The following is a 24,971-nucleotide window of genomic DNA, read 5'->3' as shown; positions in this document are numbered from 1 at the left end:
AGCCTTCTATCATTTGGATTATTTATTTGCTTTTTTTTTTTTTTTACTTGCTTTATTATTTCACCATAGCCTAAAGGAAAGGCTTCCCAGCGGGCGTGCCTTTGAATGTACCCGTCATGTCATACTTACCTGGCAGGGGAGCAATAGCCATGATCCCTAAGGTGGCTCTCCCAGAGTGAGGCTGGTTCACTGCACTCCGTACCAGTTGACCTCTGCGATTTCCTCAAATGTGGGAAACTCGACTGCATAATTTATGGTAGTGGGGGACTGCGTTCGCGCTTTCCCCTGTGTTTGCTTGTTTGACAAAAATAGAGAACTTCACCAATTCTGATGAAGGATAATTTCAGCCACGGCACCTGTCTTCTTTGGCTCTTACTTTCCGCATCAAGCAGGCAGCGACAATCATTTCCTAGGCTTGATCATTTTTATTATCTATGTTTTCTGGAGACCAGTTTTAAGCCAGAATTTCACTTTTTATTTTAACTTTTCAGCTTTTTTTTCATCATTTTTTTATCCTGACTTCTTTTGATTTATTGTATGCTTCAATGCAATGGAAGAAATAAAGAATTGGAGACCTATATTACGTCTTCCAACAGAACGTAACGTTTGATTGAATTTCTGGGAAAAAAAGATTTTCTGGATCAAGGCAGTGAATTGCCGCTTGAGACAATCAGACCAAACCTTAGGAATAGCTGGGTGGTCGCTAGCACTTACTAATGAACACCATGGAATTTTGAAAAAGCCACCACAAATGTTCTTTCAGCCCTGTTGAGTGTGGATGAAGAGAAGACAGGTGCTAGGCAAGGGTCATTCCTATCGATGGAGTCATGAAATGTGTGACTTTGGGGACGAACGTAGACCAGCGGATTGTGTACTCTGCCTAATGGCTGCTGTAGTAGAATCTTGGCAAAACCGTTTCCAAAGAGAGAAAAAAAATTGTACAAGGTTTGCTGCAAGATATGGTTGCCCTCACTCTCTGTTATAGGTTTGGAACCATTCCAAGATGCCATATAAGAAGACCGAGGAATTTGTTGGGGTTTAAGCTTCCCTGTAGGAGGAAGCGGGCCTAATTAGAATATTGCCTCCCACAATCCTTTGCAATGGCTTATGGTCATGAACTTTTTCTCACCGCTGTCTTAAAGTGTCCTTATGTGGTAGCTCTTAAAAGCTGGCCCACTTGAACAGTTAACTTTGCGCAGTGGCAGTATCGTAGCCCATGAGGTCAATCCGAGGCGTGATTATTGCTAATTGAAAACTTTACCCAATACCCCGCCATGATGACTTGAAATACAGTCAGCATTGGCAATTTTTGACAGGCTCTAAGGAGACTGAAAGATTGGTTTAAAAAAAGTTTATGGCGCCCCATGTCTAGGGCGTGTCTTACGTGACTCCCGTTTCTTCCTGAGCTCTGTTGCACCATTCCTTCCGCTGGCTTCCTTGCATTTCCCTTTTACCTTTCTCTCCCACTGAATCCACTTGTTTCCGGCAGCACACTATTCTCACTACATGCTATGAATTCCCATCCTTCGGCTCATTGGCCTAGCATTTGCCTTTATGCAAATTGCTCCTTCGCACCCTGAATCCAGCTCAATTATTCACACCTAAGCACCTGAAGGCACTAAAATTACTGGTAGCTAAGGAAAACAACAATCAGCCACGAGGTTTGGTAATCTTTTGTAGCCTTCTATCATTTGGATTATTTATTTGCTCTTCTTTTTTTTTTTTTTAACTTGCTTTATTATTTCACCACAGCCTAAAGGAAAGGCTTCCCAGCGGGCGTGCCTTTGAATGTACCCGTCATGTCATACTTACCTGGCAGGGGAGCAATAGCCATGATTCCTAAGGTGGCTCTCCCAGAGTGAGGCTGGTTCATTGCACTCCGTACCAGTTGACCTCTGCGATTTCCTCAAATGTGGGAAACTCAACTGCATAATTTATGGTAGTGGGGGACTGCGTTCGCGCTTTCCCCTGTGTTTGCTTGTTTGACAAAAATAGAGAACTTCACCAATTCTGACGAAGGATAATTTCAGCCACGGCACCCGTCTTCTTTGGCTCTTACTTTCCACATCAAGCAGGCAGCGACAATCATTTCCTAGGCTTGATCATTTTTATTATCTATGTTTTCTGGAGACCAGTTTTAAGCCAGAATTTCACTTTTTATTTTAACTTTTCAGCTTTTTTTTCATCATTTTTTTATCCTGACTTCTTTTGATTTATTGTATGCTTCAATGCAATGGAAGAAATAAAGAATTGGAGACCTATATTACGTCTTCCAACAGAACGTAACGTTTGATTGAATTTCTGGGAAAAAAAGATTTTCTGGATCAAATCAGTGAATTGCCGCTTGAGACAATCAGACCAAACCTTAGGAATAGCTGGGTGGTCGCTAGCACTTACTAATGAACACCATGGAATTTTGAAAAAGCCACCACAAATGTTCTTTCAGCCCTGTTGAGTGTGGATGAAGAGAAGACAGGTGCTAGGCAAGGGTCATTCCTATCGATGGAGTCATGAAATGTGTGACTTTGGGGACGAACGTAGACCAGCGGATTGTGTACTCTGCCTAATGGCTGCTGTAGTAGAATCTTGGCAAAACTGTTTCCAAAGAGAGAAAAAAAATTGTACAAGGTTTGCTGCAAGATATGGTTGCCCTCACTCTCTGTTATAGGTTTGGAACCATTCCAAGATGCCATATAAGAAGACCGAGGAATTTGTTGGGGTTTAAGCTTCCCTGTAGGAGGAAGCGGGCCTAATTAGAATATTGCCTCCCATAATCCTTTGCAATGGCTTATGGTCATGAACTTTTTCTCACCGCTGTCTTAAAGTGTCCTTACGTGGTAGCTCTTAAAAGCTGGCCCACTTGTACAGCTAGCTTTGCGCAGTGGCAGTATCGTAGCCCATGAGGTCAATCCGAGGCGTGATTATTGCTAATTGAAAACTTTACCCAATACCCTGCCATGATGACTTGAAATACAGTCAGCATTGGCAATTTTTGACAGGCTCTAAGGAGACTGAAAGATTGTTTTAATAAAAGTTTATGGCGCCCCATGTCTAGGGCGTGTCTTACGTGACTCCCGTTTCTTCCTGAGCTCTGTTGCACCATTCCTTCCGCTGGCTTCTTAGCATTTCCCTTTTACCTTTCTCTCCCACTGAATTCACTTGTTTCCGGCAGCACACTATTCTCACTACATGCTACGAATTCCCATCCTTCGGCTCATTGGCCTAGCATTTGCCTTTATGCAAATTGCTCCTTCGCACCCTGAATCCAGCTCAATTATTCACACCTAACCACCTGAAGGCACTAAAATTACTGGTAGCTAAGGAAAACAACGATCAGCCACGAGGTTTGGTAATCTTTTGTAGCCTTCTATCATTTGGATTATTTATTTGCTTTTTTTTTTTTTAACTTGCTTTATTATTTCACCACAGCCTAAAGGAAAGGCTTCCCAGCGGGCGTGCCTTTGAATGTACCTGTCATGTCATACTTACCTGGCAGGGGAGCAATAGCCATGATCCCTAAGGTGGCTCTCCCAGAGTGAGGCTGGTTCATTGCACTCCGTACCAGTTGACCTCTGCGATTTCCTCAAATGTGGGAAACTCGACTGCATAATTTATGGTAGTGGGGGACTGCGTTCGCGCTTTCCCCTGTGTTTGCTTGTTTGACAAAAATAGAGAACTTCACCAATTCTGACGAAGGATCATTTCAGCCACGGCACCCGTCTTCTTTGGCTCTTACTTTCCGCATCAAGCAGGCAGCGACAATCATTTCCTAGGCTTGGTCATTTTTATTATCTATGTTTTCTGGAGACCAGTTTTAAGCCAGAATTTCACTTTTTATTTTAACTTTTCAGCTTTTTTTTCATCATTTTTTTATCCTGACTTCTTTTGATTTATTGTATGCTTCAATGCAATGGAAGAAATAAAGAATTGGAGACCTATATTACGTCTTCCAACAGAACGTAACGTTTGATTGAATTTCTGGGAAAAAAAGATTTTCTGGATCAAATCAGTGAATTGCCGCTTGAGACAATCAGACCAAACCTTAGGAATAGCTGGGTGGTCGCTAGCACTTACTAATGAACACCATGGAATTTTGAAAAAGCCACCACAAATGTTCTTTCAGCCCTGTTGAGTGTGGATGAAGAGAAGACAGGTGCTAGGCAAGGGTCATTCCTATCGATGGAGTCATGAAATGTGTGACTTTGGGGACGAACGTAGACCAGCGGATTGTGTACTCTGCCTAATGGCTGCTGTAGTAGAATCTTGGCAAAACTGTTTCCAAAGAGAGAAAAAAAATTGTACAAGGTTTGCTGCAAGATATGGTTGCCCTCACTCTCTGTTATAGGTTTGGAACCATTCCAAGATGCCATATAAGAAGACCGAGGAATTTGTTGGGGTTTAAGCTTCCCTGTAGGAGGAAGCGGGCCTAATTAGAATATTGCCTCCCATAATCCTTTGCAATGGCTTATGGTCATGAACTTTTTCTCACCGCTGTCTTAAAGTGTCCTTACATGGTAGCTCTTAAAAGCAGGCCCACTTGAGCAGCTAGCTTTGCGCAGTGGCAGTATCGTAGCCCATGAGGTCAATCCGAGGCGTGATTATTGCTAATTGAAAACTTTACCCAATACCCCGCCATGATGACTTGAAATACAGTCAGCATTGGCAATTTTTGACAGGCTCTAAGGAGACTGAAAGATTGGTTTAATAAAAGTTTATGGCGCCCCATGTCTAGGGCGTGTCTTACGTGACTCCCGTTTCTTCCTGAGCTCTGTTGCACCATTCCTTCCGCTGGCTTCTTAGCATTTCCCTTTTACCTTTCTCTCCCACTGAATTCACTTGTTTCCGGCAGCACACTATTCTCACTACATGCTACGAATTCCCATCCTTCGGCTCATTGGCCTAGCATTTGCCTTTATGCAAATTGCTCCTTCGCACCCTGAATCCAGCTCAATTATTCACACCTAACCACCTGAAGGCACTAAAATTACTGGTAGCTAAGGAAAACAACGATCAGCCACGAGGTTTGGTAATCTTTTGTAGCCTTCTATCATTTGGATTATTTATTTGCTTTTTTTTTTTTTTTTACTTGCTTTATTATTTCACCACAGCCTAAAGGAAAGGCTTCCCAGCGGGCGTGCCTTTGAATGTACCTGTCATGTCATACTTACCTGGCAGGGGAGCAATAGCCATGATCCCTAAGGTGGCTCTCCCAGAGTGAGGCTGGTTCATTGCACTCCGTACCAGTTGACCTCTGCGATTTCCTCAAATGTGGGAAACTCGACTGCATAATTTATGGTAGTGGGGGACTGCGTTCGCGCTTTCCCCTGTGTTTGCTTGTTTGACAAAAATAGAGAACTTCACCAATTCTGATGAAGGATAATTTCAGCCACGGCACCCGTCTTCTTTGGCTCTTACTTTCCGCATCAAGCAGGCAGCGACAATCATTTCCTAGGCTTGATCATTTTTATTATCTATGTTTTCTGGAGACCAGTTTTAAGCCAGAATTTCACTTTTTATTTTAACTTTTCAGCTTTTTTTTCATCATTTTTTTATCCTGACTTCTTTTGATTTATTGTATGCTTCAATGCAATGGAAGAAATAAAGAATTGGAGACCTATATTACGTCTTCCAACAGAACGTAACGTTTGATTGAATTTCTGGGAAAAAAAGATTTTCAGGATCAAGGCAGTGAATTGCCGCTTGAGACAATCAGACCAAACCTTAGGAATAGCTGGGTGGTCGCTAGCACTTACTAATGAACACCATGGAATTTTGAAAAAGCCACCACAAATGTTCTTTCAGCCCTGTTGAGTGTGGATGAAGAGAAGACAGGTGCTAGGCAAGGGTCATTCCTATCGATGGAGTCATGAAATGTGTGACTTTGGGGACGAACGTAGACCAGCGGATTGTGTACTCTGCCTAATGGCTGCTGTAGTAGAATCTTGGCAAAACTGTTTCCAAAGAGAGAAAAAAAATTGTACAAGGTTTGCTGCAAGATATGGTTGCCCTCACTCTCTGTTATAGGTTTGGAACCATTCCAAGATGCCATATAAGAAGACCGAGGAATTTGTTGGGGTTTAAGCTTCCCTGTAGGAGGAAGCGGGCCTAATTAGAATATTGCCTCCCATAATCCTTTGCAATGGCTTATGGTCATGAACTTTTTCTCACCGCTGTCTTAAAGTGTCCTTACGTGGTAGCTCTTAAAAGCTGGCCCACTTGAACAGCTAGCTTTGCGCAGTGGCAGTATCGTAGCCCATGAGGTCAATCCGAGGCGTGATTATTGCTAATTGAAAACTTTACCCAATACCCTGCCATGATGACTTGAAATACAGTCAGCATTGGCAATTTTTGACAGGCTCTAAGGAGACTGAAAGATTGGTTTAATAAAAGTTTATGGCGCCCCATGTCTAAGGCGTGTCTTACGTGACTCCCGTTTCTTCCTGAGCTCTGTTGCACCATTCCTTCCGCTGGCTTCTTAGCATTTCCCTTTTACCTTTCTCTCCCACTGAATTCACTTGTTTCCGGCAGCACACTATTCTCACTACATGCTACGAATTCCCATCCTTCGGCTCATTGGCCTAGCATTTGCCTTTATGCAAATTGCTCCTTCGCACCCTGAATCCAGCTCAATTATTCACACCTAACCACCTGAAGGCACTAAAATTACTGGTAGCTAAGGAAAACAACGATCAGCCACGAGGTTTGGTAATCTTTTGTAGCCTTCTATCATTTGGATTATTTATTTGCTTTTTTTTTTTTTTTTTTACTTGCTTTATTATTTCACCACAGCCTAAAGGAAAGGCTTCCCAGCGGGCGTGCCTTTGAATGTACCTGTCATGTCATACTTACCTGGCAGGAGAGCAATAGCCATGATCCCTAAGGTGGCTCTCCCAGAGTGAGGCTGGTTCATTGCACTCCGTACCAGTTGACCTCTGCGATTTCCTCAAATGTGGGAAACTCGACTGCATAATTTATGGTAGTGGGGGACTGCGTTCGCGCTTTCCCCTGTGTTTGCTTGTTTGACAAAAATAGAGAACTTCACCAATTCTGATGAAGGATAATTTCAGCCACGGCACCCGTCTTCTTTGGCTCTTACTTTCCGCATCAAGCAGGCAGCGACAATCATTTCCTAGGCTTGATCATTTTTATTATCTATGTTTTCTGGAGACCAGTTTTAAGCCAGAATTTCACTTTTTATTTTAACTTTTCAGCTTTTTTTTCATCATTTTTTTATCCTGACTTCTTTTGATTTATTGTATGCTTCAATGCAATGGAAGAAATAAAGAATTGGAGACCTATATTACGTCTTCCAACAGAACGTAACGTTTGATTGAATTTCTGGGAAAAAAAGATTTTCAGGATCAAGGCAGTGAATTGCCGCTTGAGACAATCAGACCAAACCTTAGGAATAGCTGGGTGGTCGCTAGCACTTACTAATGAACACCATGGAATTTTGAAAAAGCCACCACAAATGTTCTTTCAGCCCTGTTGAGTGTGGATGAAGAGAAGACAGGTGCTAGGCAAGGGTCATTCCTATCGATGGAGTCATGAAATGTGTGACTTTGGGGACGAACGTAGACCAGCGGATTGTGTACTCTGCCTAATGGCTGCTGTAGTAGAATCTTGGCAAAACTGTTTCCAAAGAGAGAAAAAAAATTGTACAAGGTTTGCTGCAAGATATGGTTGCCCTCACTCTCTGTTATAGGTTTGGAACCATTCCAAGATGCCATATAAGAAGACCGAGGAATTTGTTGGGGTTTAAGCTTCCCTGTAGGAGGAAGCGGGCCTAATTAGAATATTGCCTCCCATAATCCTTTGCAATGGCTTATGGTCATGAACTTTTTCTCACCGCTGTCTTAAAGTGTCCTTACGTGGTAGCTCTTAAAAGCTGGCCCACTTGAACAGCTAGCTTTGCGCAGTGGCAGTATCGTAGCCCATGAGGTCAATCCGAGGCGTGATTATTGCTAATTGAAAACTTTACCCAATACCCTGCCATGATGACTTGAAATACAGTCAGCATTGGCAATTTTTGACAGGCTCTAAGGAGACTGAAAGATTGGTTTAATAAAAGTTTATGGCGCCCCATGTCTAGGGCGTGTCTTACGTGACTCCCGTTTCTTCCTGAGCTCTGTTGCACCATTCCTTCCGCTGGCTTCTTAGCATTTCCCTTTTACCTTTCTCTCCCACTGAATTCACTTGTTTCCGGCAGCACACTATTCTCACTACATGCTACGAATTCCCATCCTTCGGCTCATTGGCCTAGCATTTGCCTTTATGCAAATTGCTCCTTCGCACCCTGAATCCAGCTCAATTATTCACACCTAACCACCTGAAGGCACTAAAATTACTGGTAGCTAAGGAAAACAACGATCAGCCACGAGGTTTGGTAATCTTTTGTAGCCTTCTATCATTTGGATTATTTATTTGCTTTTTTTTTTTTTTAACTTGCTTTATTATTTCACCACAGCCTAAAGGAAAGGCTTCCCAGCGGGCGTGCCTTTGAATGTACCCGTCATGTCATACTTACCTGGCAGGGGAGCAATAGCCATGATCCCTAAGGTGGCTCTCCCAGAGTGAGGCTGGTTCATTGCACTCCGTACCAGTTGACCTCTGCGATTTCCTCAAATGGGGGAAACTCGACTGCATAATTTATGGTAGTGGGGGACTGCGTTCGCGCTTTCCCCTGTGTTTGCTTGTTTGACAAAAATAGAGAACTTCACCAATTCTGACGAAGGTTAATTTCAGCCACGGCACCCGTCTTCTTTGGCTCTTACTTTCCGCATCAAGCAGGCAGCGACAATCATTTCCTAGGCTTGATCATTTTTATTATCTATGTTTTCTGGAGACCAGTTTTAAGCCAGAATTTCACTTTTTATTTTAACTTTTCAGCTTTTTTTTCATCATTTTTTTATCCTGACTTCTTTTGATTTATTGTATGCTTCAATGCAATGGAAGAAATAAAGAATTGGAGACCTATATTACGTCTTCCAACAGAACGTAACGTTTGATTGAATTTCTGGGAAAAAAAGATTTTCTGGATCAAATCAGTGAATTGCCGCTTGAGACAATCAGACCAAACCTTAGGAATAGCTGGGTGGGCGCTAGCACTTACTAATGAACACCATGGAATTTTGAAAAAGCCACCACAAATGTTCTTTCAGCCCTGTTGAGTGTGGATGAAGAGAAGACAGGTGCTAGGCAAGGGTCATTCCTATCGATGGAGTCATGAAATGTGTGACTTTGGGGACGAACGTAGACCAGCGGATTGTGTACTCTGCCTAATGGCTGCTGTAGTAGAATCTTGGCAAAACTGTTTCCAAAGAGAGAAAAAAAATTGTACAAGGTTTGCTGCAAGATATGGTTGCCCTCACTCTCTGTTATAGGTTTGGAACCATTCCAAGATGCCATATAAGAAGACCGAGGAATTTGTTGGGGTTTAAGCTTCCCTGTAGGAGGAAGCGGGCCTAATTAGAATATTGCCTCCCACAATCCTTTGCAATGGCTTATGGTCATGAACTTTTTCTCACCGCTGTCTTAAAGTGTCCTTATGTGGTAGCTCTTAAAAGCTGGCCCACTTGAACAGTTAACTTTGCGCAGTGGCAGTATCGTAGCCCATGAGGTCAATCAGAGGCGTGATTATTGCTAATTGAAAACTTTACCCAATACCCCGCCATGATGACTTGAAATACAGTCAGCATTGGCAATTTTTGACAGGCTCTAAGGAGACTGAAAGATTGGTTTAAAAAAAGTTTATGGCGCCCCATGTCTAGGGCGTGTCTTACGTGACTCCCGTTTCTTCCTGAGCTCTGTTGCACCATTCCTTCCGCTGGCTTCCTTGCATTTCCCTTTTACCTTTCTCTCCCACTGAATCCACTTGTTTCCGGCAGCACACTATTCTCACTACATGCTATGAATTCCCATCTTTCGGCTCATTGGCCTAGCATTTGCCTTTATGCAAATTGCTCCTTCGCACCCTGAATCCAGCTCAATTATTCACACCTAACCACCTGAAGGCACTAAAATTACTGGTAGCTAAGGAAAACAACGATCAGCCACGAGGTTTGGTAATCTTTTGTAGCCTTCTATCATTTGGATTATTTATTTGCTTTTTTTTTTTTAAACTTGCTTTATTATTTCACCACAGCCTAAAGAAAAGGCTTCCCAGCGGGCGTGCCTTTGAATGTACCCGTCATGTCATACTTACCTGGCAGGAGAGCAATAGCCATGATCCCTAAGGTGGCTCTCCCAGAGTCATGCTGGTTCATTGCACTCTGTACCAGTTGACCTCTGCGATTTCCTCAAATGTGGGAAACTCGACTGCATAATTTATGGTAGTGGGGGACTGCGTTCGCGCTTTCCCCTGTGTTTGCTTGTTTGACAAAAATAGAGAACTTCACCAATTCTGACGAAGGATCATTTCAGCCACGGCACCCGTCTTCTTTGGCTCTTACTTTCCACATCAAGCAGGCAGCGACAATCATTTCCTAGGCTTGATCATTTTTATTATCTATGTTTTCTGGAGACCAGTTTTAAGCCAGAATTTCACTTTTTATTTTAACTTTTCAGCTTTTTTTTCATCATTTTTTTATCCTGACTTCTTTTGATTTATTGTATGCTTCAATGCAATGGAAGAAATAAAGAATTGGAGACCTATATTACGTCTTCCAACAGAACGTAACGTTTGATTGAATTTCTGGGAAAAAAAGATTTTCTGGATCAAATCAGTGAATTGCCGCTTGAGACAATCAGACCAAACCTTAGGAATAGCTGGGTGGTCGCTAGCACTTACTAATGAACACCATGGAATTTTGAAAAAGCCACCACAAATGTTCTTTCAGCCCTGTTGAGTGTGGATGAAGAGAAGACAGGTGCTAGGCAAGGGTCATTCCTATCGATGGAGTCATGAAATGTGTGACTTTGGGGACGAACGTAGACCAGCGGATTGTGTACTCTGCCTAATGGCTGCTGTAGTAGAATCTTGGCAAAACCGTTTCCAAAGAGAGAAAAAAAATTGTACAAGGTTTGCTGCAAGATATGGTTGCCCTCACTCTCTGTTATAGGTTTGGAACCATTCCAAGATGCCATATAAGAAGACCGAGGAATTTGTTGGGGTTTAAGCTTCCCTGTAGGAGGAAGCCGGCCTAATTAGAATATTGCCTCCCACAATCCTTTGCAATGGCTTATGGTCATGAACTTTTTCTCACCGCTGTCTTAAAGTTTCCTTACGTGGTAGCTCTTAAAAGCTGGCCCACTTGAACAGCTAGTTTTGCGCAGTGGCAGTATCGTAGCCCATGAGGTCAATTCGAGGCGTGATTATTGCTAATTGAAAACTTTACCCAATACCCCGCCATGATGACTTGAAATACAGTCAGCATTGGCAATTTTTGACAGGCTCTAAGGAGACTGAAAGATTGGTTTAAAAAAAGTTTATGGCGCCCCATGTCTAGGGCGTGTCTTACGTGACTCCCGTTTCTACCATTCCTTCCGCTGGCTTCCTTGCATTTCCCTTTTACCTTTCTCTCCCACTGAATCCACTTGTTTCCGGCAGCACACTATTCTCACTACATGCTACGAATTCCCATCCTTCGGCTCATTGGCCTAGCATTTGCCTTTATGCAAATTGCTCCTTCGCACCCTGAATCCAGCTCAATTATTCACACCTAACCACCTGAAGGCACTAAAATTACTGGTAGCTAAGGAAAACAACGATCAGCCACGAGGTTTGGTAATCTTTTGTAGCCTTCTATCATTTGGATTATTTATTTGCTTTTTTTTTTTTTTTAACTTGCTTTATTATTTCACCACAGCCTAAAGGAAAGGCTTCCCAGCGGGCGTGCCTTTGAATGTACCCGTCATGTCATACTTACCTGGCAGGGGAGCAATAGCCATGATCCCTAAGGTGGCTCTCCCAGAGTGAGGCTGGTTCATTGCACTCCGTACCAGTTGACCTCTGCGATTTCCTCAAATGTGGGAAACTCGACTGCATAATTTATGGTAGTGGGGGACTGCGTTCGCGCTTTCCCCTGTGTTTGTTTGTTTGACAAAAATAGAGAACTTCACCAATTCTGATGAAGGATAATTTCAGCCACGGCACCCGTCTTCTTTGGCTCTTACTTTCCACATCAAGCAGGCAGCTACAATCATTTCCTAGGCTTGATCATTTTTATTATCTATGTTTTCTGGAGACCAGTTTTAAGCCAGAATTTCACTTTTTATTTTAACTTTTCAGCTTTTTTTTCATCATTTTTTTATCCTGACTTCTTTTGATTTATTGTATGCTTCAATGCAATGGAAGAAATAAAGAATTGGAGACCTATATTACGTCTTCCAACAGAACGTAACGTTTGATTGAATTTCTGGGAAAAAAAGATTTTCTGGATCAAGGCAGTGAATTGCCGCTTGAGACAATCAGACCAAACCTTAGGAATAGCTGGGTGGTCGCTAGCACTTACTAATGAACACCATGGAATTTTGAAAAAGCCACCACAAATGTTCTTTCAGCCCTGTTGAGTGTGGATGAAGAGAAGACAGGTGCTAGGCAAGGGTCATTCCTATCGATGGAGTCATGAAATGTGTGACTTTGGGGACGAACGTAGACCAGCGGATTGTGTACTCTGCCTAATGGCTGCTGTAGTAGAATCTTGGCAAAACTGTTTCCAAAGAGAGAAAAAAAATTGTACAAGGTTTGCTGCAAGATATGGTTGCCCTCACTCTCTGTTATAGGTTTGGAACCATTCCAAGATGCCATATAAGAAGACCGAGGAATTTGTTGGGGTTTAAGCTTCCCTGTAGGAGGAAGCGGGCCTAATTAGAATATTGCCTCCCATAATCCTTTGCAATGGCTTATGGTCATGAACTTTTTCTCACCGCTGTCTTAAAGTGTCCTTACGTGGTAGCTCTTAAAAGCTGGCCCACTTGAACAGCTAGCTTTGCGCAGTGGCAGTATCGTAGCCCATGAGGTCAATCCGAGGCGTGATTATTGCTAATTGAAAACTTTACCCAATACCCCGCCATGATGACTTGAAATACAGTCAGCATTGGCAATTTTTGACAGGCTCTAAGGAGACTGAAAGATGGGTTTAATAAAAGTTTATGGCGCCCCATGTCTAGGGCGTGTCTTACGTGACTCCCGTTTCTTCCTGAGCTCTGTTGCACCATTCCTTCCGCTGGCTTCTTAGCATTTCCCTTTTACCTTTCTCTCCCACTGAATTCACTTGTTTCCGGCAGCACACTATTCTCACTACATGCTACGAATTCCCATCCTTCGGCTCATTGGCCTAGCATTTGCCTTTATGCAAATTGCTCCTTCGCACCCTGAATCCAGCTCAATTATTCACACCTAACCACCTGAAGGCACTAAAATTACTGGTAGCTAAGGAAAACAACGATCAGCCACGAGGTTTGGTAATCTTTTGTAGCCTTCTATCATTTGGATTATTTATTTGCTTTTTTTTTTTTTAACTTGCTTTATTATTTCACCACAGCCTAAAGGAAAGGCTTCCCAGCGGGCGTGCCTTTGAATGTACCCGTCATGTCATACTTACCTGGCAGGGGAGCAATAGCCATGATCCCTAAGGTGGCTCTCCCAGAGTGAGGCTGGTTCATTGCACTCCGTACCAGTTGACCTCTGCGATTTCCTCAAATGTGGGAAACTCGACTGCATAATTTATGGTAGTGGGGGACTGCGTTCGCGCTTTCCCCTGTGTTTGCTTGTTTGACAAAAATAGAGAACTTCACCAATTCTGACGAAGGATAATTTCAGCCACGGCACCCGTCTTCTTTGGCTCTTACTTTCCGCATCAAGCAGGCAGCGACAATCATTTCCTAGGCTTGATCATTTTTATTATCTATGTTTTCTGGAGACCAGTTTTAAGCCAGAATTTCACTTTTTATTTTAACTTTTCAGCTTTTTTTTCATCATTTTTTTATCCTGACTTCTTTTGATTTATTGTATGCTTCAATGCAATGGAAGAAATAAAGAATTGGAGACCTATATTACGTCTTCCAACAGAACGTAACGTTTGATTGAATTTCTGGGAAAAAAAGATTTTCTGGATCAAGGCAGTGAATTGCCGCTTGAGACAATCAGACCAAACCTTAGGAATAGCTGGGTGGTCGCTAGCACTTACTAATGAACACCATGGAATTTTGAAAAAGCCACCACAAATGTTCTTTCAGCCCTGTTGAGTGTGGATGAAGAGAAGACAGGTGCTAGGCAAGGGTCATTCCTATCGATGGAGTCATGAAATGTGTGACTTTGGGGACGAACGTAGACCAGCGGATTGTGTACTCTGCCTAATGGCTGCTGTAGTAGAATCTTGGCAAAACTGTTTCCAAAGAGAGAAAAAAAATTGTACAAGGTTTGCTGCAAGATATGGTTGCCCTCACTCTCTGTTATAGGTTTGGAACCATTCCAAGATGCCATATAAGAAGACCGAGGAATTTGTTGGGGTTTAAGCTTCCCTGTAGGAGGAAGCGGGCCTAATTAGAATATTGCCTCCCATAATCCTTTGCAATGGCTTATGGTCATGAACTTTTTCTCACCGCTGTCTTAAAGTTTCCTTACGTGGTAGCTCTTAAAAGCTGGCCCACTTGAACAGCTAGCTTTGCGCAGTGGCAGTATCGTAGCCCATGAGGTCAATCCGAGGCGTGATTATTGCTAATTGAAAACTTTACCCAATACCCCGCCATGATGACTTGAAATACAGTCAGCATTGGCAATTTTTGACAGGCTCTAAGGAGACTGAAAGATTGGTTTAATAAAAGTTTATGGCGCCCCATGTCTAGGGCGTGTCTTACGTGACTCCCGTTTCTTCCTGAGCTCTGTTGCACCATTCCTTCCGCTGGCTTCTTAGCATTTCCCTTTTACCTTTCTCTCCCACTGAATTCACTTGTTTCCGGCAGCACACTATTCTCACTACATGCTACGAATTCCATCCTTCGGCTCATTGGCCTAGCATTTGCCTTTATGCAAATTGCTCCTTCGCACCCTGAATCCAGCTCAATTATTCACACCTAACCACCTGAAGGCACTAAAATTACTGGTAGCTAAGGAAAACAACGATCAGCCACGAGGTTTGGTAATCTTTTGTAGCCTTCTATCATTTGGATTATTTATTTGCTTTTTTTTTTTTTTTAACTTGCTTTATTATTTCACCACAGCCTAAAGGAAAGGCTTCCCAGCGGGCGTGCCTTTGAATGTACCCGTCATGTCATACTTACCTGGCAGGGGAGCAATAGCCATGATCCCTAAGGTGGCTCTCCCAGAGTGAGGCTGGTTCATTGCACTCCGTACCAGTTGACCTCTGCGATTTCCTCAAATGTGGGAAACTCGACTGCATAATTTATGGTAGTGGGGGACTGCGTTCGCGCTTTCCCCTGTGTTTGTTTGTTTGACAAAAATAGAGAACTTCACCAATTCTGATGAGGGATAATTTCAGCCACGGCACCCGTCTTCTTTGGCTCTTACTTTCCACATCAAGCAGGCAGCTACAATCATTTCCTAGGCTTGATCATTTTTATTATCTATGTTTTCTGGAGACCAGTTTTAAGCCAGAATTTCACTTTTTATTTTAACTTTTCAGCTTTTTTTTCATCATTTTTTTATCCTGACTTCTTTTGATTTATTGTATGCTTCAATGCAATGGAAGAAATAAAGAATTGGAGACCTATATTACGTCTTCCAACAGAACGTAACGTTTGATTGAATTTCTGGGAAAAAAAGATTTTCTGGATCAAGGCAGTGAATTGCCGCTTGAGACAATCAGACCAAACCTTAGGAATAGCTGGGTGGTCGCTAGCACTTACTAATGAACACCATGGAATTTTGAAAAAGCCGCCACAAATGTTCTTTCAGCCCTGTTGAGTGTGGATGAAGAGAAGACAGGTGCTAGGCAAGGGTCATTCCTATCGATGGAGTCATGAAATGTGTGACTTTGGGGACGAACGGAGACCAGCGGATTGTGTACTCTGCCTAATGGCTGCTGTAGTAGAATCTTGGCAAAACCGTTTCCAAAGAGAGAAAAAAAATTGTACAAGGTTTGCTGCAAGATATGGTTGCCCTCACTCTCTGTTATAGGTTTGGAACCATTCCAAGATGCCATATAAGAAGACCGAGGAATTTGTTGGGGTTTAAGCTTCCCTGTAGGAGGAAGCGGGCCTAATTAGAATATTGCCTCCCACAATAATTTGCAATGGCTTATGGTCATGAACTTTTTCTCACCGCTGTCTTAAAGTGTCCTTACGTGGTAGCTCTTAAAAGCTGTCCCACTTGAACAGTTAACTTTGCGCAGTGGCAGTATCGTAGCCCATGAGGTCAATCCGAGGCGTGATTATTGCTAATTGAAAACTTTACCCAATACCCCGCCATGATGACTTGAAATACAGTCAGCATTGGCAATTTTTGACAGGCTCTAAGGAGACTGAAAGATTGGTTTAATAAAAGTTTATGGCGCCCCATGTCTAGGGCGTGTCTTACGTGACTCCCGTTTCTTCCTGAGCTCTGTTGCACCATTCCTTCCGCTGGCTTCTTAGCATTTCCCTTTTACCTTTCTCTCCCACTGAATTCACTTGTTTCCGGCAGCACACTATTCTCACTACATGCTACGAATTCCCATCCTTCGGCTCATTGGCCTAGCATTTGTCCTTATGCAAATTGCTCCTTCGCACCCTGAATCCAGCTCAATTATTCACACCTAACCACCTGAAGGCACTAAAATTACTGGTAGCTAAGGAAAACAACGATCAGCCACGAGGTTTGGTAATCTTTTGTAGCCTTCTATCATTTGGATTATTTATTTGCTTTTTTTTTTTTTAACTTGCTTTATTATTTCACCACAGCCTAAAGGAAAGGCTTCCCAGCGGGCGTGCCTTTGAATGTACCCGTCATGTCATACTTACCTGGCAGGGGAGCAATAGCCATGATCCCTAAGGTGGCTCTCCCAGAGTGAGGCTGGTTCATTGCACTCCGTACCAGTTGACCTCTGCGATTTCCTCAAATGTCGGAAACTCGACTGCATAATTTATGGTAGTGGGGGACTGCGTTCGCGCTTTCCCCTGTGTTTGCTTGTTTGACAAAAATAGAGAACTTCACCAATTCTGACGAAGGATAATTTCAGCCACGGCACCCATCTTCTTTGGCTCTTACTTTCCGCATCAAGCAGGCAGCGACAATCATTTCCTAGGCTTGATCATTTTTATTATCTATGTTTTCTGGAGACCAGTTTTAAGCCAGAATTTCACTTTTTATTTTAACTTTTCAGCTTTTTTTTTATCATTTTTTTATCCTGACTTCTTTTGATTTATTGTATGCTTCAATGCAATGGAAGAAATAAAGAATTGGAGACCTATATTACGTCTTCCAACAGAACGTAACGTTTGATTGAATTTCTGGGAAAAAAAGATTTTCTGGATCAAGGCAGTGAATTGCCGCTTGAGACAATCAGACCAAACCTTAGGAATAGCTGGGTGGTCGCTAGCACTTACTAATGAACACCATGGAATTTTGAAAAAGCCACCACAAATGTTCTTTCAGCCCTGTTGAGTGTGGATGAAGAGAAGACAGGTGCTAGGCAAGGGTCATTCCTATCGATGGAGTCATGAAATGTGTGACTTTGGGGACGAACGTAGACCAGCGGATTGTGTACTCTGCCTAATGGCTGCTGTAGTAGAATCTTGGCAAAACCGTTTCCAAAGAGAGAAAAAAAATTGTACAAGGTTTGCTGCAAGATATGGTTGCCCTCACTCTCTGTTATAGGTTTGGAACCATTCCAAGATGCCATATAAGAAGACCGAGGAATTTGTTGGGGTTTAAGCTTCCCTGTAGGAGGAAGCGGGCCTAATTAGAATATTGCCTCCCACAATCCTTTGCAATGGCTTATGGTCATGAACTTTTTCTCACCGCTGTCTTAAAGTGTCCTTACGTGGTAGCTCTTAAAAGCTGGCCCACTTGAACAGCTAGCTTTGCGCAGTGGCAGTATCGTAGCCCATGAGGTCAATTCGAGGCGTGATTATTGCTAATTGAAAACTTTACCCAATACCCCGCCATGATGACTTGAAATACAGTCAGCATTGGCAATTTTTGACAGGCTCTAAGGAGACTGAAAGATTGGTTTAAAAAAAGTTTATGGCGCCCCATGTCTAGGGCGTGTCTTACGTGACTCCCGTTTCTACCATTCCTTCCGCTGGCTTCCTTGCATTTCCCTTTTACCTTTCTCTCCCACTGAATCCACTTGTTTCCGGCAGCACACTATTCTCACTACATGCTACGAATTCCCATCCTTCGGCTCATTGGCCTAGCATTTGCCTTTATGCAAATTGCTCCTTCGCACCCTGAATCCAGCTCAATTATTCACACCTAACCACCTGAAGGCACTAAAATTACTGGTAGCTAAGGAAAACAACGATCAGCCACGAGGTTTGGTAATCTTTTGTAGCCTTCTATAATTTGGATTATTTATTTGCTTTTTTTTTTTTTTTAAACTTGCTTTATTATTTCACCACAGCCTAAAGGAAAGGCTTCCCAGCAGGCGTGCCTTTGAATGTACCCGTCATGTCATACTTACCTGGCAGGGGAGCAAAAGCCATGATCCCTAAGGTGGCTCTCCCAGAGTGAGGCTGGTTCATTGCACTCTGTACCAGTTGACCTCTGCGATTTCCTCAAATGTGGGAAACTCGACTGCATAATTTATGGTAGTGGGGGACTGCGTTCGCGCTTTCCCCTGTGTTTGCTTGTTTGACAAAAATAGAGAACTTCACCAATTCTGACGAAGGATAATTTCAGCCACGGCACCCGTCTTCTTTGGCTCTTACTTTCCACATCAAGCAGGCAGCGACAATCATTTCCTAGGCTTGATCATTTTTATTATCTATGTTTTCTGGAGACCAGTTTTAAGCCAGAATTTCACTTTTTATTTTAACTTTTCAGCTTTTTTTTCATCATTTTTTTATCCTGACTTCTTTTGATTTATTGTATGCTTCAATGCAATGGAAGAAATAAAGAATTGGAGACCTATATTACGTCTTCCAACAGAACGTAACGTTTGATTGAATTTCTGGGAAAAAAAGATTTTCTGGATCAAGGCAGTGAATTGCCGCTTGAGACAATCAGACCAAACCTTAGGAATAGCTGGGTGGTCGCTAGCACTTACTAATGAACACCATGGAATTTTGAAAAAGCCACCACAAATGTTCTTTCAGCCCTGTTGAGTGTGGATGAAGAGAAGACAGGTGCTAGGCAAGGGTCATTCCTATCGATGGAGTCATGAAATGTGTGACTTTGGGGACGAACGTAGACCAGCGGATTGTGTACTCTGCCTAATGGCTGCTGTAGTAGAATCTTGGCAAAACTGTTTCCAAAGAGAGAAAAAAAATTGTACAAGGTTTGCTGCAAGATATGGTTGCCCTCACTCTCTGTTATAGGTTTGGAACCATTCCAAGATGCCATATAAGAAGACCGAGGAATTTGTTGGGGTTTAAGCTTCCCTGTAGGAGGAAGCGGGCCTAATTAGAATATTGCCTCCCACAATCCTTTGCAATGGCTTATGGTCATGAACTTTTTCTCACCGCTGTCTTAAAGTGTCCTTACGTGGTAGCTCTTAAAAGCTGGCCCACTTGAACAGTTAACTTTGCGCAGTGGCAGTATCGTAGCCCATGAGGTCAATCCGAGGCGTGATTATTGCTAATTGAAAACTTTACCCAATACCCCGCCATGATGACTTGAAATACAGTCAGCATTGGCAATTTTTGACAGGCTCTAAGGAGACTGAAAGATTGGTTTAAAAAAAGTTTATGGCGCCCCATGTCTAGGGCGTGTCTTACGTGACTCCCGTTTCTTCCTGAGCTCTTTTGCACCATTCCTTCCGCTGGCTTCTTAGCATTTCCTTTTTACCTTTCTCTCCCACTGAATCCATTTGTTTCCGGCAGCACACTATTCTCACTCCATGCTACGAATTCCCATCCTTCGGCTCATTGGTCTAGCATTTGCCTTTATGCAAATTGCTCCTTCGCACCCTGAATCCAGCTCAATTATTCACACCTAACCACCTGAAGGCACTAAAATTACTAGTAGCTAAGGAAAACAACGATCAGCCACGAGGTTTGGTAATCTTTTGTAGCCTTCTATCATTTGGATTATTTATTTGCTTTTTTTTTTTTTTAACTTGCTTTATTATTTCACCACAGCCTAAAGGAAAGGCTTCCCAGCGGGCGTGCCTTTGAATGTACCCGTCATGTCATACTTACCTGGCAGGGGAGCAATAGCCATGATCCCTAAGGTGGCTCTCCCAGCGTGAGGCTGGTTCATTGCACTCCGTACCAGTTGACCTCTGCGATTTTCTCAAATGTGGGAAACCCGACTGCATAATTTATGGTAGTGGGGGACTGCGTTCGCGCTTTCCCCTGTGTTTGCTTGTTTGGAAAAAATAGAGAACTTCACCAATTCTGACGAAGGATAATTTCAGCAACAGCACCCGTCTTCTTTGGCTCTTACTTTCCGCATCAAGCAGACAGCGACAATCATTTCCTAGGCTTGATCATTTTTATTATCTATGTTTTCTGGAGACCAGTTTTAAGCCAGAATTTCACTTTTTATTTTAACTTTTCAGCTTTTTTTTCATCATTTTTTTATCCTGACTTCTTTTGATTTATTGTATGCTTCAATGCAATGGAAGAAATAAAGAATTGGAGACCTATATTACGTCTTCCAACAGAACGTAACGTTTGATTGAATTTCTGGGAAACAAAGATTTTCTGGATCAAGGCAGTGAATTGCCGCTTGAGACAATCAGACCAAACCTTAGGAATAGCTGGGTGGTCGCTAGCACTTACTAATGAACACCATGGAATTTTGAAAAAGCCACCACAAATGTTCTTTCAGCCCTGTTGAGTGTGGATGAAGAGAAGACAGGTGCTAGGCAAGGGTCATTCCTATCGATGGAGTCATGAAATGTGTGACTTTGGGGACGAACGTAGACCAGCGGATTGTGTACTCTGCCTAATGGCTGCTGTAGTAGAATCTTGGCAAAACCGTTTCCAAAGAGAGAAAAAAAATTGTACAAGGTTTGCTGCAAGATATGGTTGCCCTCACTCTCTGTTATAGGTTTGGAACCATTCCAAGATGCCATATAAGAAGACCGAGGAATTTGTTGGGGTTTAAGCTTCCCTGTAGGAGGAAGCGGGCCTAATTAGAATATTGCCTCCCACAATCCTTTGCAATGGCTTATGGTCATGAACTTTTTCTCACCGCTGTCTTAAAGTGTCCTTACGTGGTAGCTCTTAAAAGCTGGCCAACTTGAACAGTTAACTTTGCGCAGTGGCAGTATCGTAGCCCATGAGGTCAATCCGAGGCGTGATTATTGCTAATTGAAAACTTTACCCAATACCCCGCCATGATGACTTGAAATACAGTCAGCATTGGCAATTTTTGACAGGCTCTAAGGAGACTGAAAGATTGGTTTAAAAAAAGTTTATGGCGCCCCATGTCTAGGGCGTGTCTTACGTGACTCCCGTTTCTTCCTGAGCTCTGTTGCACCATTCCTTCCGCTGGCTTCCTTGCATTTCCCTTTTACCTTTCTCTCCCACTGAATCCACTTGTTTCCGGCAGCACACTATTCTCACTCTATGCTACGAATTCCCATCCTTCGGCTCATTGGCCTATCATTTGCCTTTATGCAAATTGCTCCTTCGCACCCTGAATCCAGCTCAATTATTCACACCTAACCACCTGAAGGCACTAAAATTACTGGTAGCTAAGGAAAACAACGATCAGCCACGAGGTTTGGTAATCTTTTGTAGCCTTCTATCATTTGGATTATTTATTTGCTTTTTTTTTTTTTAACTTGCTTTATTATTTCACCACAGCCTAAAGGAAAGGCTTCCCAGCGGGCGTGCCTTTGAATGTACCCGTCATGTCATACTTACCTGGCAGGGGAGCAATAGCCATGATCCCTAAGGTGGCTCTCCCAGAGTGAGGCTGGTTCATTGCACTCCGTACCAGTTGACCTCTGCGATTTCCTCAAATGTCGGAAACTCGACTGCATAATTTATGGTAGTGGGGGACTGCGTTCGCGCTTTCCCCTGTGTTTGCTTGTTTGACAAAAATAGAGAACTTCACCAATTCTGACGAGGGATAATTTCAGCCACGGCACCCGTCTTCTTTGGCTCTTACTTTCCGCATCAAGCAGGCAGCGACAATCATTTCCTAGGCTTGATCATTTTTATTATCTATATTTTCTGGAGACCAGTTTTAAGCCAGAATTTCACTTTTTATTTTAACTTTTCAGCTTTTTTTTCATCATTTTTTTATCCTGACTTCTTTTGATTTATTGTATGCTTCAATGCAATGGAAGAAATAAAGAATTGGAGACCTATATTACGTCTTCCAACAGAACGTAACGTTTGATTGAATTTCTGGGAAAAAAAGATTTTCTGGATCAAGGCAGTGAATTGCCGCTTGAGACAATCAGACCAAACCTTAGGAATAGCTGGGTGGTCGCTAGCACTTACTAATGAACACCATGGAATTTTGAAAAAGCCACCACAAATGTTCTTTCAGCCCTGTTGAGTGTGGATGAAGAGAAGACAGGTGCTAGGCAAGGGTCATTCCTATTGATGGAGTCATGAAATGTGTGACTTTGGGGACGAACGTAGACCAGCGGATTGTGTACTCTGCCTAATGGCTGCTGTAGTAGAATCTTGGCAAAACCGTTTCCAAAGAGAGAAAAAAAATTGTACAAGGTTTGCTGCAAGATATGGTTGCCCTCACTCTCTGTTATAGGTTTGGAACCATTCCAAGATGCCATATAAGAAGACCGAGGAATTTGTTGGGGTTTAAGCTTCCCTGTAGGAGGAAGCAGGCCTAATTAGAATATTGCCTCCCACAATCCTTTGCAATGGCTTATGGTCATGAACTTTTTCTCACCGCTGTCTTAAAGTGTCCATACGTGGTAGCTCTTAAAAGCTGGCCCACTTGAACAGTTAACTTTGCGCAGTGGCAGTATCGTAGCCCATGAGGTCAATCCGAGGCGTGATTATTGCTAATTGAAAACTTTACCCAATACCCCGCCATGATGACTTGAAATACAGTCAGCATTGGCAATTTTTGACAGGCTCTAAGGAGACTGAAAGATTGGTTTAATAAAAGTTTATGGCGCCCCATGTCTAGGGCGTGTCTTACGTGACTCCCGTTTCTTCCTGAGCTCTGTTGCACCATTCCTTCCGCTGGCTTCTTAGCATTTCCCTTTTACCTTTCTCTCCCACTGAATTCACTTGTTTCCGGCAGCACACTATTCTCACTACATGCTACGAATTCCCATCCTTCGGCTCATTGGCCTAGCATTTGCCTTTATGCAAATTGCTCCTTCGCACCCTGAATCCAGCTCAATTATTCACACCTAACCACCTGAAGGCACTAAAATTACTGGTAGCTAAGGAAAACAATGATCAGCCACGAGGTTTGGTAATCTTTTGTAGCCTTCTATCATTTGGATTATTTATTTGCTTTTTTTTTTTTTTTTTTTTAACTTGCTTTATTATTTCACCACAGCCTAAAGGAAAGGCTTCCCAGCGGGCGTGCCTTTGAATGTACCCGTCATGTCATACTTACCTGGCAGGGGAGCAATAGCCATGATCCCTAAGGTGGCTCTCCCAGAGTGAGGCTGGTTCATTGCACTCCGTACCAGTTGACCTCTGCGATTTCCTCAAATGTGGGAAACTCAACTGCATAATTTATGGTAGTGGCGGACTGCGTTCGCGCTTTCCCCTGTGTTTGCTTGTTTGACAAAAATAGAGAACTTCACCAATTCTGATGAAGGATAATTTCAGCCACGGCACCCGTCTTCTTTGGCTCTTACTTTCCACATCAAGCAGGCAGCGACAATCATTTCCTAGGCTTGATCATTTTTATTATCTATGTTTTCTGGAGACCAGTTTTAAGCCAGAATTTCACTTTTTATTTTAACTTTTCAGCTTTTTTTTCATCATTTTTTTATCCTGACTTCTTTTGATTTATTGTATGCTTCAATGCAATGGAAGAAATAAAGAATTGGAGACCTATATTACGTCTTCCAACAGAACGTAACGTTTGATTGAATTTCTGGGAAAAAAAGATTTTCTGGATCAAGGCAGTGAATTGCCGCTTGAGACAATCAGACCAAACCTTAGGAATAGCTGGGTGGTCGCTAGCACTTACTAATGAACACCATGGAATTTTGAAAAAGCCACCACAAATGTTCTTTCAGCCCTGTTGAGTGTGGATGAAGAGAAGACAGGTGCTAGGCAAGGGTCATTCCTATCGATGGAGTCATGAAATGTGTGACTTTGGGGACGAACGTAGACCAGCGGATTGTGTACTCTGCCTAATGGCTGCTGTAGTAGAATCTTGGCAAAACCGTTTCCAAAGAGAGAAAAAAAATTGTACAAGGTTTGCTGCAAGATATGGTTGCCCTCACTCTCTGTTATAGGTTTGGAACCATTCCAAGATGCCATATAAGAAGACCGAGGAATTTGTTGGGGTTTAAGCTTCCCTGTAGGAGGAAGCGGGCCTAATTAGAATATTGCCTCCCACAATAATTTGCAATGGCTTATGGTCATGAACTTTTTCTCACCGCTGTCTTAAAGTGTCCTTACGTGGTAGCTCTTAAAAGCTGGCCCACTTGAACAGTTAACTTTGCGCAGTGGCAGTATCGTAGCCCATGAGGTCAATCCGAGGCGTGATTATTGCTAATTGAAAACTTTACCCAATACTGTTGTGGATCAGAATGTTGATCTTTGTTATATTCAGAGGAAACCCAAATTGTTGTTACAAGTGCACTCGGAGAAGCAAGAATTAGACACCAGACACCTGTTGGTATTCAAAATAAGCCTCTGATGTTTTTTATTCATCAGCTGGGTTTTATACATTTAAAAAGTAAGTGCTTACGTGCAAATACTCTTAGAACAAAAATAGCAAGGGAATACAGATAAGACATAGGAAT

The 24,971-nt window shown here is 42.7% G+C and overlaps 29 non-coding genes and 1 pseudogene across 29 annotated transcripts; all 30 read left to right on the top strand.

The window, feature by feature from the left end:
* The first annotated feature begins 121 nt into the window (after nt 1-121).
* LOC134590591 (U1 spliceosomal RNA) lies at nt 122-288 on the top strand. The gene has a single exon (XR_010087491.1). It is a non-coding gene; the product is annotated as a U1 spliceosomal RNA (small nuclear RNA).
* Nucleotides 289-1,187: 899 nt separating this feature from the next.
* LOC134592961 (U4 spliceosomal RNA) lies at nt 1,188-1,328 on the top strand. Its single transcript, XR_010089512.1, has one exon. It is a non-coding gene; the product is annotated as a U4 spliceosomal RNA (small nuclear RNA).
* Nucleotides 1,329-1,804: 476 nt separating this feature from the next.
* Nucleotides 1,805-1,971, top strand: LOC134591323 (U1 spliceosomal RNA). The gene has a single exon (XR_010088119.1). It is a non-coding gene; the product is annotated as a U1 spliceosomal RNA (small nuclear RNA).
* Nucleotides 1,972-2,870: 899 nt separating this feature from the next.
* On the top strand, nt 2,871-3,011 carry LOC134593315 (U4 spliceosomal RNA). Its single transcript, XR_010089814.1, has one exon. It is a non-coding gene; the product is annotated as a U4 spliceosomal RNA (small nuclear RNA).
* A 470-nt stretch (nt 3,012-3,481) lies between these two features.
* LOC134590052 (U1 spliceosomal RNA) lies at nt 3,482-3,648 on the top strand. The gene has a single exon (XR_010087034.1). It is a non-coding gene; the product is annotated as a U1 spliceosomal RNA (small nuclear RNA).
* Nucleotides 3,649-4,547: 899 nt separating this feature from the next.
* On the top strand, nt 4,548-4,688 carry LOC134592430 (U4 spliceosomal RNA). Its single transcript, XR_010089058.1, has one exon. It is a non-coding gene; the product is annotated as a U4 spliceosomal RNA (small nuclear RNA).
* Nucleotides 4,689-5,160: 472 nt separating this feature from the next.
* On the top strand, nt 5,161-5,327 carry LOC134590051 (U1 spliceosomal RNA). Its single transcript, XR_010087033.1, has one exon. It is a non-coding gene; the product is annotated as a U1 spliceosomal RNA (small nuclear RNA).
* An 899-nt stretch (nt 5,328-6,226) lies between these two features.
* On the top strand, nt 6,227-6,367 carry LOC134593314 (U4 spliceosomal RNA). Its single transcript, XR_010089813.1, has one exon. It is a non-coding gene; the product is annotated as a U4 spliceosomal RNA (small nuclear RNA).
* Nucleotides 6,368-6,841: 474 nt separating this feature from the next.
* On the top strand, nt 6,842-7,008 carry LOC134591019 (U1 spliceosomal RNA). The gene has a single exon (XR_010087859.1). It is a non-coding gene; the product is annotated as a U1 spliceosomal RNA (small nuclear RNA).
* An 899-nt stretch (nt 7,009-7,907) lies between these two features.
* Nucleotides 7,908-8,048, top strand: LOC134593312 (U4 spliceosomal RNA). Its single transcript, XR_010089812.1, has one exon. It is a non-coding gene; the product is annotated as a U4 spliceosomal RNA (small nuclear RNA).
* Nucleotides 8,049-8,519: 471 nt separating this feature from the next.
* LOC134590375 (U1 spliceosomal RNA) lies at nt 8,520-8,686 on the top strand. The gene has a single exon (XR_010087309.1). It is a non-coding gene; the product is annotated as a U1 spliceosomal RNA (small nuclear RNA).
* Nucleotides 8,687-9,585: 899 nt separating this feature from the next.
* LOC134593773 (U4 spliceosomal RNA) lies at nt 9,586-9,726 on the top strand. Its single transcript, XR_010090208.1, has one exon. It is a non-coding gene; the product is annotated as a U4 spliceosomal RNA (small nuclear RNA).
* A 470-nt stretch (nt 9,727-10,196) lies between these two features.
* LOC134591493 (U1 spliceosomal RNA) lies at nt 10,197-10,363 on the top strand. Its single transcript, XR_010088265.1, has one exon. It is a non-coding gene; the product is annotated as a U1 spliceosomal RNA (small nuclear RNA).
* An 899-nt stretch (nt 10,364-11,262) lies between these two features.
* On the top strand, nt 11,263-11,403 carry LOC134593817 (U4 spliceosomal RNA). The gene has a single exon (XR_010090244.1). It is a non-coding gene; the product is annotated as a U4 spliceosomal RNA (small nuclear RNA).
* A 456-nt stretch (nt 11,404-11,859) lies between these two features.
* LOC134590050 (U1 spliceosomal RNA) lies at nt 11,860-12,026 on the top strand. Its single transcript, XR_010087032.1, has one exon. It is a non-coding gene; the product is annotated as a U1 spliceosomal RNA (small nuclear RNA).
* An 899-nt stretch (nt 12,027-12,925) lies between these two features.
* LOC134592428 (U4 spliceosomal RNA) lies at nt 12,926-13,066 on the top strand. Its single transcript, XR_010089057.1, has one exon. It is a non-coding gene; the product is annotated as a U4 spliceosomal RNA (small nuclear RNA).
* A 470-nt stretch (nt 13,067-13,536) lies between these two features.
* On the top strand, nt 13,537-13,703 carry LOC134590049 (U1 spliceosomal RNA). The gene has a single exon (XR_010087031.1). It is a non-coding gene; the product is annotated as a U1 spliceosomal RNA (small nuclear RNA).
* Nucleotides 13,704-14,602: 899 nt separating this feature from the next.
* LOC134592427 (U4 spliceosomal RNA) lies at nt 14,603-14,743 on the top strand. The gene has a single exon (XR_010089056.1). It is a non-coding gene; the product is annotated as a U4 spliceosomal RNA (small nuclear RNA).
* A 471-nt stretch (nt 14,744-15,214) lies between these two features.
* On the top strand, nt 15,215-15,381 carry LOC134590048 (U1 spliceosomal RNA). Its single transcript, XR_010087030.1, has one exon. It is a non-coding gene; the product is annotated as a U1 spliceosomal RNA (small nuclear RNA).
* An 899-nt stretch (nt 15,382-16,280) lies between these two features.
* On the top strand, nt 16,281-16,421 carry LOC134592960 (U4 spliceosomal RNA). The gene has a single exon (XR_010089511.1). It is a non-coding gene; the product is annotated as a U4 spliceosomal RNA (small nuclear RNA).
* A 470-nt stretch (nt 16,422-16,891) lies between these two features.
* On the top strand, nt 16,892-17,058 carry LOC134590870 (U1 spliceosomal RNA). Its single transcript, XR_010087730.1, has one exon. It is a non-coding gene; the product is annotated as a U1 spliceosomal RNA (small nuclear RNA).
* An 899-nt stretch (nt 17,059-17,957) lies between these two features.
* Nucleotides 17,958-18,098, top strand: LOC134593636 (U4 spliceosomal RNA). The gene has a single exon (XR_010090090.1). It is a non-coding gene; the product is annotated as a U4 spliceosomal RNA (small nuclear RNA).
* Nucleotides 18,099-18,555: 457 nt separating this feature from the next.
* On the top strand, nt 18,556-18,722 carry LOC134590189 (U1 spliceosomal RNA). The gene has a single exon (XR_010087149.1). It is a non-coding gene; the product is annotated as a U1 spliceosomal RNA (small nuclear RNA).
* An 899-nt stretch (nt 18,723-19,621) lies between these two features.
* Nucleotides 19,622-19,762, top strand: LOC134592958 (U4 spliceosomal RNA). Its single transcript, XR_010089510.1, has one exon. It is a non-coding gene; the product is annotated as a U4 spliceosomal RNA (small nuclear RNA).
* Nucleotides 19,763-20,233: 471 nt separating this feature from the next.
* Nucleotides 20,234-20,400, top strand: LOC134591399 (U1 spliceosomal RNA). Its single transcript, XR_010088184.1, has one exon. It is a non-coding gene; the product is annotated as a U1 spliceosomal RNA (small nuclear RNA).
* An 899-nt stretch (nt 20,401-21,299) lies between these two features.
* On the top strand, nt 21,300-21,440 carry LOC134592957 (U4 spliceosomal RNA). Its single transcript, XR_010089508.1, has one exon. It is a non-coding gene; the product is annotated as a U4 spliceosomal RNA (small nuclear RNA).
* Nucleotides 21,441-21,910: 470 nt separating this feature from the next.
* LOC134590868 (U1 spliceosomal RNA) lies at nt 21,911-22,077 on the top strand. The gene has a single exon (XR_010087729.1). It is a non-coding gene; the product is annotated as a U1 spliceosomal RNA (small nuclear RNA).
* Nucleotides 22,078-22,976: 899 nt separating this feature from the next.
* On the top strand, nt 22,977-23,117 carry LOC134592956 (U4 spliceosomal RNA). Its single transcript, XR_010089507.1, has one exon. It is a non-coding gene; the product is annotated as a U4 spliceosomal RNA (small nuclear RNA).
* A 477-nt stretch (nt 23,118-23,594) lies between these two features.
* On the top strand, nt 23,595-23,761 carry LOC134591501 (U1 spliceosomal RNA). Its single transcript, XR_010088272.1, has one exon. It is a non-coding gene; the product is annotated as a U1 spliceosomal RNA (small nuclear RNA).
* An 899-nt stretch (nt 23,762-24,660) lies between these two features.
* LOC134593865 (U4 spliceosomal RNA) lies at nt 24,661-24,784 on the top strand (annotated as a pseudogene).
* The last annotated feature ends 187 nt before the right edge of the window (nt 24,785-24,971 follow it).

The sequence above is a fragment of the Pelobates fuscus genome, chromosome 2 (assembly GCF_036172605.1).
Source record: "Pelobates fuscus isolate aPelFus1 chromosome 2, aPelFus1.pri, whole genome shotgun sequence".
Taxonomy (NCBI): domain Eukaryota; kingdom Metazoa; phylum Chordata; class Amphibia; order Anura; family Pelobatidae; genus Pelobates; species Pelobates fuscus.
The sequence above is the reverse complement of the archived record's forward strand: the minus strand, read 5'-3'. Positions and strand labels throughout refer to the sequence as shown.